Source organism: Genypterus blacodes, unplaced genomic scaffold (assembly GCF_046128005.1).
Source record: "Genypterus blacodes isolate CSIRO-AG114 ecotype Tasmania unplaced genomic scaffold, CSIRO-AGI_Gbla_v1 ptg000133l_1, whole genome shotgun sequence".
Taxonomy (NCBI): domain Eukaryota; kingdom Metazoa; phylum Chordata; class Actinopteri; order Ophidiiformes; family Ophidiidae; genus Genypterus; species Genypterus blacodes.
Window position 1 is genome coordinate 1,292,333 of NW_027466935.1, and position 15,662 is coordinate 1,307,994.

General features: G+C 40.3%; 1 protein-coding gene across 3 annotated transcripts in view; it reads right to left on the reverse strand.

Moving 5' to 3' along the window:
* Positions 1-3,047, reverse strand: part of znf618 (zinc finger protein 618) — a 31,007-nt gene extending 27,960 nt beyond the window's left edge. For all 3 annotated transcript variants that reach the window (XM_076163787.1, XM_076163785.1, XM_076163786.1), the window contains exon 1: positions 2,648-3,047. The gene's annotated coding sequence lies outside the window, so the exon portion shown is untranslated. The remainder of the gene's footprint in view (positions 1-2,647) is intronic.
* Positions 3,048-15,662: the final 12,615 nt, after the last annotated feature.

The window sequence follows — 15,662 nt, forward strand, 5'->3', positions numbered from 1 at the left end:
ATGCATTATTCATGAAACCAATAAGGTTCATTTTTAAAAAAGGAAGAGGCAGGAAAAAGATGTGCAGAATGCACAGAATTTTTTAATGCAGCAGCCCTAGCCCCTGAAAAGCTATTCCCTCGAGTCTCATTTAAATGATGCCATTTTCTGACATTTTCAACATGCCACTAAGAATACAAAAATAGGAACAGAAGATGTTCTGTACATTTTAAAAGGTCGGATATTTCTACAGACACATCCAAGTCCACATGATGGAATTGTGCATAAACAAAAATGAATCACCATTTCATCTAAGACAGAAACTGTTTGTGACAGTCTTTGCCTTTAAATGGAAAACAAAACATGTGTGTGTGCAAAATGTGCCAATTTAATGACTATTATACATAACTCTGCTTCATGGACTAACCCAGAGACTGTGATATGACTCTTTGCCATCTCGGGGTCTTAAGGAAGTGTTTCATCTCTCCATCCAAACTATTCCCTTCAAATAACCAAGGGGAAACAGCACATTTGCCCATTACAGTACTGATTCGCCAGCATTCCTTCAACATTCCCCAAAACGAGGACACTGGCCGTCCATGAATAAAGATCCAATCAGCCAAAACAGAATTTAAAGGCTCTTTCACTTTGACGTGGCAACATCATTCAAAAAAGCTTTAAACTTGAGACATTCTGCAAACTAAAGGGCAATCAGACATGAGCATACCTCCCAAAAGGCCCATCCGTCCTCTGATTTCACTTTAGGCTACACAAAGCCAGACTTTCACTTCCATTACCATGAAGTAGATTTGTAAAAATCATTTTGCATGCAAATACCTTGCACAGCTGTACCCTCAACTGTCAAAAACATGACAAAACTTTCTCATTCTACTTAATTAGCATCATTTTAGCTAGACATAAGTGGTTGTTTACTCGCCACAGTGTACAGTGATTGCATAAATGTGACGCCTGTCCAAGGGTATATTTTAAGCCTCTAGAACCTAAATTACACCTGTTGACAGTCCATTACAGGCCTGAATTTGTTTCATTCATTCAGAATGGCCAATTGATTTTTGAGAAACATACAATGTCAAAATTGTGAGATTGCTTAGAAACATCCAGCTAATAGACGCACAGTCGGACAAATGCGAGTGCAAATTTAAATCCCTTGGTGGAGATAAAGATTCTCATCACTTAGCCTAAACGATGCTCGGTTCTCACCACATTAAAAAGTGGGTTGCGTCTCCAATTCTGTACTTTGACTGGGACTCCTGCATTTTGATTAGACTTTCTGAGGAAAGGTCAGAATTTACACACATATTTTGCATATAATTCTCACCCAACTCTTCAAATTTATACACTTTTGAAGGTCAGCATTAAAATTGCCCACAGCAAAATGGCCTCCGTAGATTCCCTTGCATTAAAATAAAAGCAAGCCACGCAAGATGGGAAACTGTTTGGCGTCTGCAGGATTAATATAAACAGTGGAGGCACCGGTTGTGATTGTTTTTCCTGCCCTCAAATTGTGCTGACGTGCTTTCGTCTTCCAGCACTTTTCACTTCGGACACTTCTTTCTCTCTCTCTCTCCCTCTCCTATACACATTTCCATTCTCGTCAAATAGATTGGACATTTCACACACACACACACACACACACACACACACACACACACACACACACACACACACACAACTGACAGTGAATGTAATCTTGGTTTGGCAGTTTGGTTTTGTTCCTAAGTACAGACTCATTGGTTTACACAAACACATTTCTGAAATGATACAAAAAATGCTCAAAGGTTTAGAATTACAGCTCAAGGCCATAAAACCATTCACATCAATAGAATTACAGGCAAATTGAGACGATAATTAACTCGCACTCTTGCTCTGGATCCGAGTTAATGTTCACTTTCATGACAGGCAATGGATGACAGTTTAAGAAACAAACAATAATGTCACTTTAACGTGTGCAAATTCATAAATGTCAAACTAGTCCTCGTGCAATTTCTTAATTTGTCAGAATGGCTGCCTACAGGTGGCGCCAACATCCCCAAGATTCCCAAATCCCTCAATCTTGTCGGGAAAATAGAAGTGGGAATATGTATTTAATACGACGACACTTTGTGTTGCGTTCGCGTACAACGAATATCCTCAAGCACTCGACCGGCACCTGGTAGTGGACTCGGGTGTCGGGCGAGTTAAATGGCGAGTCGCGGAACTCCGGAGCCCTGCTGCTCAAAATTTTGCAGGAAAAAAAATTCACAAAACATGGCTGCAGGAGGTTTTTGTGTTTCAGATTGTTCCTCCCCTCATCGTCCTTCATGTTGCCACTCTCGCTAGTAGTCTCTCTCCCTTCTCTCTCTCTCTAGGTGGAACGCGGGATGGTTTACGAGTAGTTCACCCTCGTTAACTAGCTGCTAGGTAGACTAGTTAGCAGTTAGACGCAAACTTCATTAGGAAATTTCTGTCACCCCCCCAAAAAAGAACCCCAAACATCAACAGATTCGGTTTATTTCGGCGGCTGCACCTTGTTACAGTCGAGCGACAGTGCAAAAACACTCCCACGTCTCGTTTTTTGTTCGTTAGGAGGAACAAAACTTAACGTCCGCCAGCGAAATTTTCAAATTTGTAGCTTTGCAAATGAGAAAAAACAGCGGATTTGACATACCTCCAAAAATGATGCAGCTCATGCGAATCAGCCCCCCGCTCCAGAAATCTTCCTCTCCCCCGACCAGAGGTGACTGCACAACTGCTTCCTCCCCCCCCCCCTCCCCCGAAAAAAAAATTCAGAATTAGTTATTAAAAATTCCAAATGTTTCCATTTTTACTGCGATTTCCCCTCCGTGGCGCCGCTGCGTTACATTTTAAAACCCGGCCATGGCGCAGTGAAACATGGCTTTTTCCTCTTTTTTGGCCAAGGTTTATGTCAATTCCATGCGGGCTCTGCCGTCTCTGGCGTGCACACGGGGGTTCGCGTTGCGGCTTCCTCCTGTGGAAATTTTCGTCCGCCATATACAGGAACGGATTCCCAAATTACAGCGCCGGCCATATATATTAACCTTCGGGAAAAAAAGAAAAGAAAAAGGAAAAAAAAAAAAGTCTGGGGAAGAAGAGAGGAGGGGTGGGGGGAAATGGCGGCGTGACTATAAACTTACACGGGGAAAATATGAGGCTGGAAATTACGCAGGGGGGAAATTCTCCGATGTAATGAAGTAAAATAAACAACCGGACAGTTTTATAATATGGATACATTCTAATATGCATATTTTACTTACAAAAATGTCAAACACGCTGAAGTTTAATTTGTTTGACTGACGGACCTTTTTCAGTCTGAAACAATCATGTAGATATAGATAAATGTTGTTTAGATACACATTTCCCTATTGTAAACAAAATATCAACCAATACCAGTAATAGCCAATGTATGTTAGATACACAAACATATATAAATATACACTGTATATATTCTACAAGTTACTGCACATTGGCGTTATTATAAGAGAGACTGATTATAGATTGCATAAAACATTGGATATCAAATATGTATATCCTTCGATGGTTTAAATGGAGGCGCTATTGTACATAAAACTTTCCTGGGTGTTTGATGTGCGCGATTGAATGAATTCCACGTCTTTTCCTGGACATTACGGATCAATAAATTGTTATTTTTATCCAGAAAACTCTCTTGCACTCGTGGATGACGCTCGTCACTGCTGCAGTACCCCACGGATTTGACGTTTGTTTAAAATCTTCACACCGATGGAAAGTTTTGTTTGGCCAACATTTAGTTAATCTCAGAATTACAGTTCTTTTGAAATAGTTTAGTTTTTGTTTCTGGAGAAAAAAAGTTTCCCCTGGCAGGATATTTAAAGCTCCAGCTTAGTGAAGTCATAATAATCAGTGTATCAAATAACCGAGTTAACATGCAGGAATGGACTGTAAATTACATATTTGGATTACTTGGATAATCAGAGCTATAATTAAACTCACAATTTTGATTTTGCATCCATCTCATAAGGTTGAGTGTAATACATTTTCATCAGTCCCTTGTTATTTAGACAGCACTTCTAATCTTGTTTACGATTATAAAGAAATCTTATTATATGCTCAGTTTCTTCATTGCAATGCCTGCTTAGGTTTAGCATTTTGAAGCATTATGCTCATATGAATCCTTCATGGCATGCATTCATTTATCAAAGCTTTCAGTGTGGGATAATGGTCATGTATGAGCTGTATGCATGTATTTCAGGTGCTGTATGCTTTTTAACACCCCTACTGAACCTCATCTTTGAGGCAGCCCATTCTTTAACACAAGCACCACGTTTGATCAGGGACGATCTGAAAGCAAGAAGGAAATTCGTTCTCTTTGTTGAGCACGAAATGACACCCAATATAAATGTTACTTTTGGAGAACTGGCCCAGAGCTGTCACTGACTCACAGGTCGTTATGTGAATACCAGGTGCTCAGAGGTGAATGCCCTTTAAAGTAATGTAAGACACAGAAGAGGACGCTGTCTGGTATTGCTATTCACTTCATCCATTTCATTACTAAATTACACACTCGGCCACAAGCCCACTTTTTTTCTTTAAGCCTTGTAAAATTGCGCACTTCTGCATTTCATTAAGCTATTATCATTTTTCCATTCCCTGTATGCATTCCTATGCACACATTCGCTCAGATGTTATCATTTGGTGATGGAAAGTAGCTTTTACCAACTTTTCATTACACTGTAAGAGTCTGCACTTGTCTAAGATGTTGCTGCAGAAGAAAACCCTGAAAGAATGTTAATCTGACAAGAGGAAAGTCTCTACAAAGACAAGAAAAAGGGGAAAATCTTCTCAGAGTTGTGGAAAAACTTCAATATACAAGAGTTCTAACCACTTGTTCCGAGCAAGTATGTGTAAACACTTTGAAATTGTTACTGTATTTCTGACTGACTGAATGTTTGTTCAGCTTGCCTGTAATGAAGCTATTATAAAGTACATGATTGAAAGTTAATTAATGTGTCATAAATTATGTAAATTAATTCAGTATCGCTTTATCTTCTGTGTCACCTCAGGATCTTTTTTTCCATTGCCAGATTTTATTTTCCCTGAGTAGGATTTATTTTTCCATTATCAGAAATTATTTTCCTTTGGCAGGATTTTCCTCACGGGCATAGCCTGATTAATTTCACCTTCAATATCAAATAGAGCTGTTGCCTTTTGTTGATTCCCCGTCGACATGCAACATATTGCCATGAATTTTCACAGGGAAGATATGATATTCAACCAGAAGGCCATTTTGTGTAGGCTTATATCACATACCATAATAAAACACACTGAAAATGTGATGATGTATTCTGTCATTCATGAACTGCTTTAAATGGATTTAATTACCTTTTGTGATTACAAACGCTGATACATAATGTCTTGAATCATTGTTTAATTTTACAGCGCTGGCACAGGTTAATAAGGTCCCCCTGACTAATTAAAAACAGGCCTAATAATGAAACATTAAATCCAGCACAGATGAGGCAATAATAACTCAATAATAACTCACAAAGCACTGATAGATTTCAACACAAGGGGCTTTGTCGTGTTATGAGGGTAATAGACTCATTTTTATCAGTTACGCAGTTGTCAGTTCATCCAAAATCTACATGGGATTCAATTATTTTTTAATTCAAAATATATTTCGATGTGATTCAATGGATCAGTGTTATACAGTAAATATCTTTATTTTGTGTTTTGGCTTGGTATCATGTAAGAGCCTGAAGTTCTTTCCTCCCTCTCTCCTCTCCTACAACAGTTACCATCTCTTTCCAGCAGAGGGCGCTAAAACACTATGGAGTAGATGTTTGCTCCTCGCCTGTGATGAAGTTCTGCACTGGCCAGAGGACACAGCACATGTACTGTACTGTACTGTACCTTCATCAGTGTCTGCCTCTTATCGCTCTCTGCTCCCCTCTACTGTCAGGGGTCCTAACAGGTTTCATCCCAGCTGCAGGGGACAGAGAATTATGCAGATTTTCCCTCAGAATCCTTGCAAGGTTGCTTCACCAGAGCCTCCATCCAGCCCCTCCAAGACCAGTTTTCATGTCCTTTTCATGCTTTGATATTGAATTAATGCAGCGAGAGATCGTCATCTATTCACAGAGGGTAGTGATTATTTTCAGGTGGGACGGTTGAAGCCTCCAGATATGTTTCTGGTATTGCAGTCGAGATTTCAGAAGGATCACAATCCTTGTCTTAGAAATGAAAAATGCTCAATAGTTTGCAGCAATAAGGCCCTGGAGTATGGACACTGGTTGAAGACACTAACAGGGGCAGATCAGTACAGAATATATCACAGCGGTCGGGTTGTCCTGGATTGTCTGGTTTCCTGTTTTATGGTGTTCTCCCCTCTGTTTTCATTTCGGTTCCTGCCCTTGTGTTTCTCTGATTGTTTGCCTTTCCCTTATTGGTTTCACCTGTGCCTGATTAGTTTCCCTTTGATCATGTTTCCCTCAACAGTTGTCTCTTCTCCCAGCCTTGCACTCCAGATACGCATTCCCTTAATTGTTCCTAATGTATTCATACTCCCTATTTAACAGCTTTTGTTTTTGCTCCAGTAGTGTTCCCTGTTTCCTGTTTTCTCCCGTCGCGTTCCTCGATTCCCTGTTTGTACCTCCAGCTACTTCATTAATGCCTATTAAGTCTTTTGTTGTTATGCGTTTTTTGTGGATTATCCTTTTGCACTGTTATGTTGCCTTGGTGACCGTTCGTGTCCTGCCTGTCTGGGCTAAAGTTTGTTTTTTTGTTGAAAGTTTCTGGACTATTTCTGCCTTCTGGCCTGTATCTGCCTATATTTATGTTGCCCCCTTTTGCTCCCTGGACTATTGGGTTTGTTTATCAAAAACTGATTTTCACTTGGTTTGACCCTTGCTCTCCTATAGTTAAATCCATGCTAGAAACTGTGAAAAATTCAATGTTTTAACAGTACAACAATGATTTGGAAAGATATTTTAGTCAGCAATGTGTTGGCCTTTCCCCGTTTCGGTTCAACAAAGGCACTATATATGCAAATCCAGGATGAAGCAGCGGTTCGTCGAATTTGATGTGGAAAAACTTGACGAGGCCGCAGAGAGCACTGACCTTAACCTCCATCCAAGGCTTGATGACCTTTGCACCCGACCTCATTGTTGTTGTTGGGGTTGTTGGGAAGCAAATCTCTGCCGCCATGAGGGGCTGACTTCATATCAGACAGAGAGAGAGATTCATGCAGGGGGACAGAACATTGGAGAATGTTGAACCTGTAGATTAATTGTGGAGAAGGAGGTTCTGATAGCTGCTGAATCATTTTCCATTGAATGCATCTGTGGTTGAAAAAGAAAACCTAGCAAAGTGTCCCTGATATTACAAAGCAGGCTTTCTTCTATCATTTTTCACAGCTCAAGGTTGGCCTGACCTCCTCTCGTCCTACTTTGTTCCTTCAAATGGTGGAGAAACCAACAAGATAAGACGAGACAACAAAGATGCTATTTTTTCTCTCTGACCTACTTGAGTTTGAGAGCTGCCAGAGCATTGCAGCGTGCATGAGAATTTGGTATGGATTTAAGGACACTTCCCACCACATTCACAACTCGACAATTGTCTTGCAAAAATGGCGTAAAAAGGTATATTGGTAGCAAGAAATGAACTGTGCAGATTCACAGAGCCAAAGTCTTAGTTACTGCTAATAGTTTGACACACAAAGGTTCTATTGTGATAACGGTTTAACACCTCAAACTCAGAATTGCTCGTAGTTGATCGCAGTATTTACTTCTCTGGTATTCTATCCCTGCTGGGTTACATGAAACATTGCAGTGATTGGCGTTTTACAGCATCCAGTAACTGTATTTGGTCTTCCGCCGAGATGTGGATTAACAGATGCATATTTAATATTTAATGCCAGTTTTATCACAGGTTCAGCGCAGCCAAATGTGAATATTTCAATCGTAGAATTCTCCTTCATCAAAAAAGAAGTGACATTGAATTCTTGGAGCATGACACAAAATCTCACTTCCTCACTAAACTCCCACAATGATCTTGAGCTGTAATTCTTTAAGATACAAATGTTGCAGCCGGAACTGTAAATATATTCTCTTTATATTCTGTTTTGAGAGCGCACACAAGCGAGAATGCAAGAGCCCCATTGAGCTCCATGGATGCACATAAGAGTAGAGGCAGAGTGCAGTATGTGTACATGTTCACCGTCATTAGTGCTTGTTGACCTTCAATCTGTAAATACATTAAAGGCCCCTATTTAAGCTGCAGCTGTGATTGTTGGATACGCAGGCTTTCATCAGTTATATAGCGCTGGCACGACCAGTAAACAGCACAGTATTCAATAGCCTGCTCAGCTATTACAGTACAATAAGTTCATTCTTTACCTAATGCATTTTGTTGGTGCAAGAAAAACAATAATTGTTGGCTGACCACAAATAAAAACAGGTCAGAATCCAGACTGTTGTCCTTCACCGTCTGTAATTGCAGGTTTTTGTCAAAGGCTCAAAACAAAAGTCCACATGTTTACAGCAATGAGCAACGTGGGAAGAAACCATCTATTAACATCTTAAGATGCTGCGACACAGAAAATAGAATATTTATTTAGGCCAGACTAAAGACTTTACCTAAACAAGAGTCAAACAATAACCGATAGAACATTCTAGACATTGTTTCCAGTGCAAAGTAAACGCCAAAGCTGAATAGACACTCAATATATCTGCAGGACATCTTCCATATTAATTTTTCATGTTTGTAGCTGAAATTGTAGCTGCATTTGCCGGAAGCAAGAAGAGGGCTTTTGATGATTACATTTCGCTGGTGTAATTATAGGTTCATGCTTTTTAGAGATGTTCCAGGCACCAAATAGAGGGTGAAGATAACCAGTGTTCATGTGTATGCTCTATAGTTTTTGGTCAGTTTAAAACTTATATGTTTAGGAGTTAAAATATATGACAAAGAATCACACTTGCATACCAATTCTAATGCGAAATGGTTATTTTGATGACAAACATGGGTGTTTATATGAATAAAACCCTTTTTTCTAAATAACACAAGCTGCGTCCCCCCCCCCCCCCTCTGCTGTAGGTTGAGTAGCACTTCAGCTATTTTGAGACAAATGACCACCTTCTTGTTCCACCTCAAGCTTCAGGTAATCAAAAGCTCCCTGGCTGTTTTGTTTCTCGTCGTGATTGCCCCGCCACGACAAGAGCGCGGCCAAAAAAGCCCGTAATTGCTTTAATGCCACCTCTTAAACTCACATCGCAAACATTTGATTAAGGGAAGGAGAAGTCAGTGATGCAGTTGTTAGTTATGACAGGCTGGCGTGATTTGACTAAAACCTTTATGCGCCTGGAGAAGTGAAGAAGGGTTAGTGGAGGGAGGCTAAGAATAAAACACAGGATGATTGTACAGTAAACCTCTCTCTCTTGCCACAATGACACAATTGACGTGATGACATCACTGAACTTTCCAAACCTAAGTATAGTTTTCCTCTGTCTGTATTTGGATGTTTGGATGTCGTCACTGCAAAGTCAAAGCCACAAACTAAACTCTGCATTGAGGAAATACATATTTTGTATATTTTCTTTAAAACGCTTTATAATGACTCGCTACTGTGTAGAAGGGATTGTGAAACAAGCTTTATAGGAGCTTTTTCACCAAATTACCAGAAAGCAGAATTAGTGACACTTAGACTACTGATAGAATAAGAAGATAGTAATGTGTGTAAATCCTTAGGCGTTAGGAGTATTGGAGGTAATTTGTCTCGTTTTCATAGCACCTCCAAAACATGAGGAGGTGAGTGTATAGTGTAATTACCGCTGAGCTGTTGATACACACACAGAGTCTTAACAGAGATATTGACTGTTTGGATGAGTTTGGAGGTGTTGTATTATTGAAATGACTGTGGAGATGATTATAGTTTGTCTGGTTGTTTCGCTCATGTGTTTATTTGCTTGTCGTGCTTCCATTTTGCTCTTTGTTATTCTGAGTCGCTTTGTTTTTATTCTCACATGAGAGAACCGCAGACCCGCCGGGTGGTCTTGTCGATACAAAACGCCAAAAGAAAAAGTAAGAAAAGCTGATTGATTGTGTTGCTATTGTTTGAGGATGATTGTCATGTTTTTGTGCCTTTTTGTTCTTTTTTGAAGTTACATTTCAGAATCTATGATATTAATGTTTGTATTCAAAAGTCTGCTATTGTTTCCATTCATCTACACCAAATCATTTTTTGGAGTCCTCATGCTGTGTTTTTATTTAGTTTTTAGTATTTATCAGTTTGTTCGGCGCAGACATTGTGTTTATTTCCACACCCAGCTTTTTCTGAACGCTTTATCACAAAAGAGATTGCAGCAGTATCAGGAAGTCTCTGTGTGTTCACCGTTACAAAAGGCCACGGCCGTACTGTTCCTTTTCTTTTCTGTCTGTCTATTTTCCTCTCCCTTCTCTTCCATTCTTGGGGTGTCAAAGATCCACACACTCTTTGGACAGCTGTCTTCCAGACTCCATTCACTCAGCGTCACAACCATTTCCTCCCTCAGGTGTGGGATAAAAATAGAAAACCAATGTCTTAAACATCCCAGGAGCGGCGATTTACCGCTGCAAGTGGTTGAAGGATGAGGTGTGTGACAGTGTGCGAGCAAGAGAATCTACAAAAACGGCCACAACGGAAATGAAAAGCAGAAACAATACGACTATGAGCTTACTGATATACTTAACTGGGCAGCAACCACAACAACAAGGTTGGTCATGGCGGGTCAATGGCTTCTTCCTGTCATGCCGAAGGCCCTGATTGTAAGCACTGTCTCACTCCCAAGTGCTCTCCAGCCAGTTTCTAATCAAAGGTGATTGGGTAGCTAATGACGATATTTCTAGGTCAAGAGGAAGCAGACAATCCTAAAACAACTTAGAGGACTAATAAATTAGAAAAGCAAGACTTCTTCAGGTATTTATAAATTACATGTATCCATTAGGAATGTGCTCCTTTGAGTCTCAGATGCAGAGGTATATATATTTATGTGTGTGTGTGTGTGTGTGTGTGTGTGTGTGTGTGTGTGTGTGTGTGTGTGTGTGCGTGCGTGTGTGCATGTGTGCATGTGTGCGTGTTGCATTGACCTGAACACTGACATTTCATAAATGAATGGTCTATAAATGGAACCTCATTAGCAGGCTGTTATAATAGAGAGGCAGGGCATCTTTTGCAGCCCAGGGGCTTTAAATCTTACCGGTGATGCAACACTTGCCTCTTCTTGGTTCTTCTACGAAAAAAAGACCTCACCTCTGAGATCTTGTCTGATATCACCTACGGTTGAAGAGCAAATTCCGTAAGGGAAAATAAAAGCTTTCTGTATCAGGGGACAGGAGCGTCGTCCTTGGGCTTCTTTATGATCTCCTAAATTGTCGCCGTCTTCATTTCCTGAGCAGATTTGGAATTTCCTCATCCAAACTGACAAAGTACGCAAGCATGTGTGTGTGTGTGGGCAACATCGTTCCTCCATCATTTGTGTCAATTACGATATAAAGTATGTTATCAGCGTAATTAAGAGTTCAGAGTTATTATGTATTGTCACCTTTTACTGCTTAATGTGTCTCTTGGTTGGCTTTTAAAGCAGGATTCCTCATCCATTAAGAACCGATTCTGACATTTAACTTGGAAGGGTGACACATGCCGCATGGAAGTACGCATTAAATGTTGGAGATATAAGGGCAGTTCCAGGAATACTTGTAATGATAATGATGAATAATTATAATGTAATTTTTTTTAAATGCTAAGATTATTATGATTTATCCCCTGATGTATCTAGACTATGCCTATACGTTTCTCAAACATCCTAAGTTGTTATTTCCATAACTGAAATTACAGTTAACAGTTTTCATTTTAAATTGAGTTTTGGAGGAATTCATTGTGTTGTAGGCAGTATTAAAATGTGACAACACTGTATTTAGATAAACAGCCTCTTTCATCCCTGCTTAATCATTTACATTAACTAATAAAAGAATAATTATTAGCTCTTTAACCCGTTTTACTCTTTGTCCTCCACCTCCAAACAATTTGTGTAGAGTGTGTTTTGAATATATTTGCACGTGCACTTAATGAAAATCTGTACATGTGGCTCTCTGAAAGCCAATGTTCCTGTTTGAGGGGCTGGCTGAGGGCTTCGGTGAACAAAACCAGGCTTGCTAATGCATTTATGAGCACCTCCGCCCCGTAACCTGAGTAAATGCTATTTTGATCATCATTCCGCTTTTGATTCCTCTTTTCTTACGCTTTGTCTCCCGACTTGTTTGATTCTCTTGTTATCTGACCTACACGTGCTATTTTGAGCAAGTTCTCCCTCGTGCTCTCCTTTCTCAGTATCGCTCTCCTCTGTCCTTCTCAGTGTCATGCCTTTCACAATCCTTTCTGTCCTATCATCCTCCTCCTCCTCCTCCTCCTCCTCCTCTTCCTCCTCCACCTCCACGTCTCGCTCTCCTATGAATGATCAGGCGGTGGCTGAGATTGAGAATGTGTGGCTGTGACGTTACAAAACACTGCAGCACATTGTTATTCATAGTCCTGCCCTACTTTCAGCAACACCTGCACACACTCGCACACGCAAATGGGTCCGTGCATTCATTGTTCGATTATAATACTTCACCTCCAGACATGTGATATAAAATGTCACATGTCTGGGTGTATTTACTGGCATTGAACATATCCCACCTGGATGCCCCGCAACTTTGACATGAGACGATCCTGCAGCTGAATTTGGGAGATCATCTTACACAGTTATTCTCCTGCAGTCCTAACTGAGTTTCCTCCCCTGAAAATAAAGCTACAGTCTGTTTGCCCTTTGGCTACAACTAAACAAATAGGAGACATTATTTACCCAGTGCAGTAATTGGCCTTATCTTTTTCAGCTAGTAACTTTTCAGTGGCTCAACGGAAGCTCAGCTATTTTCAAAACAATGCAGCTTTCCAGTAACTTAGTGTTTTTTCCCTTGGTTGTGATAGAATACACTTTTATGGTCATTTACTTAGCTATCGCAGGAGCTTGTAATGTAGTAATGTACTTAACTGCATATTGGCTGCTTGTTCACTACCTTATCAGGGGTAGATTGTAGTTTGAAAAGCTTCTGTTTCAAAGAAGTTTCTGATCAGTTCAGAGGTTTAAGGTTCCCTGCATAAACAGAAGTATTAAACGGAAGAAATCCCAATGCAAAACTTTTAAATTGGGATATTACATCTTTGGCAACAAGGAGATACTATCTATATTTACAATTTTCAGTGGAATGGAATCCCCATGGTGGCAATTTAAAAAGGTCAGCACCAAACAGTTCTAAAATTGAAAGTTCATCCTCCCTCCCTCAGATACTCTCACATGGCTCTGGGCACTTTCATATGTGGACATGAATCGCATATGTTTTATATATCTGCAATTGAGGCTATAATGTAAACACACAGTTCGTTGCCATTCTGACTCACGTGTCATAAAACGTGAGACAAATTTGTATGGATGGTCATGACGCAGGAGAGACCGCGGCTGTGCAAGTGCTCGCTCCGCACGTGGGATGCTTTAAGTGAAAACATCCAAACGCGTGTCGGATATGGACAAGTAAAAATCACTCTTCCTGTCGAGTCAACCTTACATAAGCTCTTATTCTGAGGTGACTTTGATGGTGGCCTTAACTCTGTCCTTCTTCCTCTCTTGGCACTGTGATCGCCTTTCTTCCTTTCTTTATGTCGTGAATCAAAAACAAAGCCATTCATGCTCACTTCTTGTCGTGTGAAATAACACAGTCCGCGTCTTATTTGAAAAGCTGGGGAATAGGCTGTTGGTCTGCAGCCAGTGGCTTCCCATTCAAAATAATAGCCCACATTCTGTCTCTTTTCATTAAAATCCTCTGTGGTTTTTTCTGGACTGGAACCAAATATCACACATCACTGAGCTTGCCAATAGTGGGTCTAAATATTAGCGAGTCCATCCATGTGATGTCATTTATACTTTTGTTTTGCACCGACACATGCAGCTAAAAATAGAGATCAAATAATCATAATTGATGACCCCCGCCCCCATGTCAGGAGCTATGGATACAGCAGCACTTACAGTCACGCACACACACACACACACACACACATTAAATATGAGATGGCAGTTCTAATCCCTCGATAATTGTGCATGTGTGTGACTGTGCAGGCATCATTTATAATCATAACTCTGCCGCTGGAGGATTAAAGACTAAACACGAGTTCTAATCCGGTCAACCAAGTCAGGGGGGAGAGGGGGAGGGGGAGATCCACCAGCTCTGTGGTGATGAATTAAAAGGGATCGAAAAACAAGAATGAGGTCCTGTAATGCCACATGACTCAAACAAATCCAGATTGATGCCACTCAAAATAAAAGGTTGTCGATGTGGCGCTATAGTTTACACTGCTTTACATGCTTTTAACACAAGATTAAAATTGCATTCCCCTTTCCAGTCACTGCACTTTGGATGATGAAATGTTGATATTTGAGTATTGACATTTTGTATCCCACTTAAGCTATGACAGACGTTTCTACTTGTTCAATTAACTAGGTGTGCTATCATGAAGTGCGTTGTTGAGCAGTGGGGGACTGTTAGAGGACTTTGACTACATTCAGTGTTCGTGTCCTTACCGTAGATTGCGGTGTGTTTGTTTCCTCACAATGCCGTGGTTTCGGTTCGTAATGGCGATTTGCGTTTCCACTTTTCAGCCACCGCCTCTGCAAATATTAAGCATTACAAGGCGAAGGAATACATGTTTGAGTGTCCATTCATCTGTTTTCTGAGTCATTCAGTCACTGTTTTCAGTTTGGAGGAAGCCGTTGCTTGGTGTCTGTGTCTCTATTTATGTCACTGTGTTTGTGTTTCCTGCCTGTGCTGTGGCGCTCACGTGATTCGTCAATAAGCAGCCAATCAGCATCGCATGTTTCTCACTGACGAATATAAAGGTTGTAAAGTTTTAAGTGTGGTCATTTCTGTACAGGTGTATTTGTATAAATTACAAAAAGTGTCAAATAGATTTTTATCGACAGCTGTATTTGATATAATATCCAAACAAGACCAAATATATTGAAGTATTAGGCCGCACAAATACATTATTCTGACCAAACCTTCCATTTACATACTTGCTTGTGAGTCTAGTTTTAGTTGTATGTGCTATTTGTGGTTTTGTTTAAGTTTCAAATCTACTAGAATTTAGAAGAAAGACATTGAGCTGCTTTTCTCCGAAATACGATAGACAACCCCGATTCAAGGAAAAACAAATCAAGTCACAAGTGAGGCCTAATTAAAGCACTATGATTCACTCAGTCGATGTCGATTTAGGTGTTCAGCCTGTTGTCAACCCAGCAGGGAGCAGAGTGAGGAATGCTGCCGGTCCTAGTTCCTGCTTTCTAATTTTACATCAGATAAAAAGGAGATGATGAGTTTCCTGACTGTGTTCGTAGTGATCAAACCCTGGTTGCTAAGAGACTAATGGAAAGTCAGGGGCTAAAGGAATGGTAGGAGTGAGTCACTGACCATGGGGGAAACAGTGTGTATGAAAGGAGCAGAAAGGAGGAAATCAAGGCGAAGGAGAAAATCAATGTGGAAAAAGAGACAGGAGAAAAGGAGATCATTTATAGCCGAGATCTGCCACTGTGGAAAATAACAACCAGCACAATTATCTCCAT